At 45.5% G+C, this 6,099-nt stretch overlaps 1 protein-coding gene across 2 annotated transcripts in view; it reads left to right on the plus strand.

Annotated features, from left to right (window-relative positions):
* Positions 1-6,099, plus strand: part of PPP2R2C (protein phosphatase 2 regulatory subunit Bgamma) — a 342,978-nt gene that overhangs the window by 122,882 nt on the left and 213,997 nt on the right. The gene's annotated exons all lie outside the window — the stretch shown is intronic.

Genomic DNA, 6,099 nt, shown 5'->3' on the forward strand with positions numbered 1-6,099 from the left:
TCCATATTAGGGGGGAAATAAGTCATCTTAAAACTCTGCTCTTGGGTAGAGCAGGGCAATGGATCTTAACCTTTTTAGGCTCAAGGCACCGCTTAGAAAATGGCAGTTCTTAGTTTTCGCTGGTTTTTTCACTACAGAAAAATAATAGAGCAATTATAATGTTGCGAAGAACTTGGAAAGATCACAACAGATCAGAATGTTTTTAACACTAGAGGTCCTATTTGAAACATCCAAGTTCATCATGTGAATTGTTTTCATACCTAACAGTGCTAACATTGTGCATCATCGTGCAGCAGCCTTGAAAAGTTCATAAGGCAATCCAGGGTACTGTTAGCCCCTGGTTGAGGATCCCTGCACTATATCAATATATGTGTTTTTTTTAAAGAATGTTTTCCTGCCAGTAAAATTACCCTTACAATTTAAGGAAGCTACATACAGTTTTTAAATATTTGGGGGGAGAGAGTTATTTGGCTAAAGTCTTTTTTATATTTTATAAATGAGTCCTTATGCCATCATATTTGTCATCTTTTGTTGTCACAGAATGAAAGACTTTGTACGAACTGCACAGTGTTTTAGGCAGGAACACAGGTGGTTCACTTTTGTTGAAAGACTTCTGCATGTGCTTAGGTTTAAAACTCCCCCTGCAGTATATTGCAACAGCGATAGTATGTGAGAACTACAAATACAAGGCCCCAAGAGCAGGAAGTGCAAGGGCCCAAAGATGGGGGCTCCAGGACTACTACATCATGAAGGAAGAGAAGAGTGGTGGTGGCTGGTGACTTCCTTCTGCGGAGGGGGAGGGGGCAGAGGCACCAATTTATCGACCACATTTGGGGGCCTGAGAGGTGTGCTGCCTGCCTAGCACCCAAATTTGGGATGTCACAGAGAGACTGACAAAACTTATTCATTCTTCAGACCACTACCCCTTTCTGCTTGTCCATGTAGGCACAAGCAATACTGCCAGGAATGACACTGAGAAGATCAGAGATGACTATGAGGCTCTTGGCAGGAGGATTAAGGAGCTTGGAGCACGAGTGGTGTTCTCATTGTTTCTTCCCATCAATAGAAGGCAAAGGTGCAAGCAGAGACCATCATGTCCTGCAAGTGAACAGATGGTGCTGAGACAGTGGGGTTAATGTGAAGGCTTCAGCTTCTTTGACAACAGGTGGATGTTCATGGCGGGGAGGCCTGCTAGCAACAGGTGGGCTCAATGTAACAAAAATGGGGAACAGCATCTTTGAGCATCATCTGCCCAATCTAGTAAGGAGGGCATTAAACTACCTCCCATGGGGTCTGGTGGATAAAACCCTCCAGCAGCAAAGCACACTGTGCAGAAGAGAAAGGACTTGAAGAAACAGCTCAACTCTGGAAAAGACCAGAGAGCTACAGGACTGCAACAAGTAGCGCAAAAGGGAAGTGAGGAGGTCAAAATGCAAAATGCATCTAATACATGTATTCAAATGTGAGAAGTATAGGGATTAAACAGGGTAAGCTGGAAGCTGCAGCCTGTGAAAAGAACTGTGGTGTGATTGGCATCACTGAGACCTGGTGGCCCAGCTCTTATGACTGGGATGTCAACATCAAGGGTTACACTCTGGTTTAGAAACATAGGGTTGGGAGAAAAGGTGGTGATATTGCCTTGCATAGAAAAAATGCACACCCTTGTTCTCTGGTTCTCTGAAAAGAGCTTTCCAGCACTTGGGAAGGAGGGACCCTCAGGGCCAGCCAGGCACCCTGCATGCTGCAGGGAGGGACCTGAAACAGTGACAACGTACCTGGCACTCAGTAAGGGACCCAGCATGTGATGAGGGACCCAATGCATGGTGTGGTTCCAGGCAGCAGTAGGGAGGGATCCAGCATGCAGTGAGACTCCTAGTAGCAGCAGCAAGGGATCCAGCACATGGCAAGGCTCCCAGTTGTGGTGGTAAGGGACCCAGCATGAGGCAAGGCATCCAGCATGTGGTGACAAGGGACCTGGAAGCAGTGATAAAGGACCCAGAACACACATGTTGATGAGGCATCCAGCATGCAACAAGGGACCCAGAAGCTGTAATGAGGGACCTAACATGAGCTGGGATCTAACACATAGCAAAGCTTCAGTCAGCGGCAGCGATAGAACCGGCATATGACAAGGCATCTGACAGCAGTGAGGCAAGTGGCAGTAAGTTACGCAGCAGAGGGGCAGGTGGCAGTGGAGCTCCTAGTGGAGTAGCATGGAAAGCAGGAGATTACAGGGCCTGATCACTAATGACTGGCCAAAATTTTAAACCATAGAAACCCTTGGGAAATTCTGTGGAGTGAGCAGTGGCAAGTAAACCCCCATGACAGACCATGTAGAAAAAAGAGGGAGTAGCAGTACAAGTGTGACGATGCCAAAAGGAATGAGGCACAGCTATGATACAAACTTTAAAAAAGTTTATAAAGTATGTTGAAATTATGCTGAAAAACAAATAATTGGAGGTGAGAAGGAAGTATAATTAGGGACCTACTCAATTAACAATCTTGTGGATTTCATGGAAATTGTGAAATTGGACATTATCTGTGAAATGTGCAAACCCCCACCGAAACCCAACAGAGTGTTCCAAAACAAGATTGCTTTCCTGAAACTGATAAGCAAGTTCTCAAGTATGTTCAGAAACAGAGAAAGGATGGAATGCCCATCACTCGTGATGCGTTTCAACTCAAGACATTAGAAATAGTAAAGGAACTGAACATTCCCCTCCAAAACATCAAAACAAGTAGTGGGTGGTGTCTCTGAATGATGCAAAGTAGTGGCTTATCCTTGAGATGAAGAATAACACTTGCATAACATTTACCATCAAAATGCAGTGAAAAAATTGTTGAATTTCAGCAGTACATTATTAGGCTACGCAAAACTCACGATTACCTTTTGGGTCAGGTAGGTAATGCTGATGAGACTCCAGTCTATTTTGACATGCTGAGCAATATCACCATTGCAAAATGGTGCAAAATCCATAGTTGTGAAAGATCTAGGAAATGAAAAGTCGCAAATTACAGTGATGTTAGCAGTATTGGTAGATGGGAGAAAATTGCCACCCTTTGTGCTTTTGAAATGAAAAACTGCCAAAATAAGTTGCCACCAGGAATAGTAGTTAGATGCCAGGAACAAGGATGGATGTCAAGTGTATTGGTGAATGACTGGTTCAATGTTGTGTGGAAATGGAGACTTGGGGCACTGCCAAAGAAATAAGGAATGTTAGTGTTAGATTCAGTCAGAGGGCATTTGACACCAGACATGAAAGCAAAAATTCAGTCAAGAAATTGTGATCTTGTAGTCATACCTGCTGGTATGACATCTCAACTCCAAGTACTGGATGTCATCATGAATAAGCCCTTTAAAGACCATTTATGGTGTCAGTACTCAGGCTGGCTCTTTTCATGGAACTATGCACTTTCACCGCATGGGAAGATCAAGGCCATGTATACACAAAACAAGAGGTGTGTGCACACAACACTTTGAAGTGGGCTAAATGCTTTTGCACCACTTTAAGGGTGTCAGTGTTTGCATTCCTCAGCATCTTATTGCGCATTAGTTCCAGCCACTAGGAAATTCAGTGGCATAATGTGCCTTAAATGATTTGGGGTGCGGAAAACTAAAACTCCTTCAAGGAGTTTTAGTTTGCTGCCCCTACAGCTGAGGAGCAAAGCACTGGGCTCCGTGCAGCTCCACAGCTCTGTAAGAAACCCTGTAGGCAGCCTGGCAGCAGCCCAGGAAAGTAGGCTTTGCCCAAGAAAAGTGGCAAGCCTGATCTTTCCCCCCTTCACACCCTGGAGAGAGGCAGGTAATTAAGCTGGGTATGTGCACGACATGGGGGTTTAAACAGCACTAAATTGAAGTGGTGTTTTTTTAAAACCCACCACTTCAATTTAGGGCCTCAGTTTTATCTACACGTGCCCTAAGATACCAATCATAGCACTGCTTTGCTTCAGAATCCATTATCAAGGTCTTCAAGGAGTGCTGCATATCCAATGCCATGGAAGGAACCAAAGACGATATATTATGAGAAGATGGGAACACTGAAGAGTGTGTGAGTGAGGATGCATGTGAAAGAGTCCTGTCCTAAGTTATAGGACCTAAGAAAGGAGTAGCAATGACCAGGTGCTGGACAGAACCTCATGTAAATTAAGTTAAATTCATGTTTGAACTGGATTGAAACTAATGTTGAATTTTTGATTTACTGGTATTGCTATAGTTGTTCTCAGTACAGCTGTTTATAAAAATAATACTAAATTTAAAATTGTCTTTGTGTGAAATCTAATTATTATGGAGGGGGGTCATCTTAAATTCAGGGTCATCTTAGATTTGCATAAATATAGTGAAATGTCAAGCTGGTTCCTAACTTCAGTGGAGGACAACTTTCTATTCCAGAAAGTGGAGGATATAACTAGGGGATCCTTTGTCTTGGATCTTGTCCTGATGAACAGAGAAGAATTGGTGGAAGACGTATAGGTGATGGGTAACTTGGGAAGAAATTGTCATGATACAATAGAATTCCAAATCCTGAGACGGGGAAGTGTTAGGTCAGCAGAATTAGGACACTAGATTTCAAAAAGGCAGATTTAATCTGACTCAAAGAGTTAATAGGCATGGTGTCATGGGAGGTTAGATTGAAGGCTAAAGGTGCCCAGGAGGGTTGGGAGCTTCTCAGCAGCACAGTATTAGAAGCCCAACAAAAATCTGTCCCAACACGATGGAAGCACAACAAGGATGGCAAGAGACCAATGTGGCTGCACAATTTGCTTCTAAAATGCCTCAGATATAAAAGTAAAGCATATAGGCAATGGAAGAGTGGAGAGGTAACCAAGGAAGTGTACCAGGAAACAGCTAGAACCTGCAGGGACAAAATGAGGGAGGCAAAGATAAGCTGCACCTGGCAAAGGAGGTTAAGGAGAACAAGAAGAGGCTCTATAAGTATGTTGGCCAGACAAGGACCAAGGAAGCTGTGGATTCTCTGTTAACGAGACGGGGAACTCCTAATTGAAGATGCAAAGAAGGCAGAGCTACTCAACAGTTATTTTGCCTCAGTGTCATGAGTAAATTAAGCTGCAGTCAGAAACCTAATAAGGATTACCTGGATAAGGAGGAGGGCAAACTGGGGGAGGAGAGAACAGAAGAGATGGTAAGAGAGGTTTTTGTTGGGTCTGAATGAATTCAAGTCAGCAGGACCAGATGAACCATGTCCCAGGGTCCAGAAGGAACTGGCAGAGGAGATATTGGAGACTGTCACAGTGATCTTTGTGAAGTTGTGGGAGACGAGCCAGGTACCACAGGACTGGAAAAGAACCAAAGTAGTACCCCTCTTTAAAAAGGCAAAAAGGAGGACCCGGAGAGCTACAGACCAGTTAGCGTCACTTCAGTACTTGGGAAGTTACTGGAGCGTATCCTAAGGAAGGTAATTTGCAAGCATCTGTAGGAGGAAAGGCTAATCACAAGCAGCCAGCATGGTTTTACAAAAAACAAATAGTGTTAAACAAAATTGATCTCCTTCTTTGAAAAAATGAACTATGTGGGTGAATGAAGGGTGTAGCAGGGCTCTGAGGTTCCTGCTACTTGTGGAGCAGTAAGTGAGGAGCCCAGCTGTGGGTTGCCAGGGTAACTGGTAGGAGTCAGCTGACTGGAAGGGGCAGGACCTGGCTCCCATATAACTCCCAGGCTGAAGCCAGGCAGGCAACAACATTGTCTGGCCTGAGGGCTGCCAAGTTTCACCCGGAGGTAAGGGAGGAGCTGTAGGGGAGAGTAGGAGGCTCTTGGTCCTGGGTACAACCGGAAGCTACACTCTGCTCGGAGTGGGTGGCCTGGTGGGGCTCCCAGTGGTGTGGGAGCCCCCAGGAAATGCCAGGCCAGTGAGCACCCTGGTGAAAGGCAGGTCGGAGCACCTTAACCCCTAGCCCTCACCTTCGGGTGTGTTGTGTACCCCAGAGGTAGCTGTGGGGGTGCAAGCCCCGAGGAGGAGAGTTGGAGGCCAGGTGTGGCCAAGGCTGCCTGAGCCCTGCGGGGGTTCAGGGACCCGGGGGTAAGAGTATGGGTCATACAGCGAGGCCTGCCAGAGCTTCCCCTGACTGGCCCAGGTGGGGCCA

This window comes from Gavialis gangeticus, unplaced genomic scaffold (genome assembly GCF_001723915.1).
Source record: "Gavialis gangeticus isolate Ggan-Ray unplaced genomic scaffold, GavGan_comp1, whole genome shotgun sequence".
Classification (NCBI taxonomy): domain Eukaryota; kingdom Metazoa; phylum Chordata; order Crocodylia; family Gavialidae; genus Gavialis; species Gavialis gangeticus.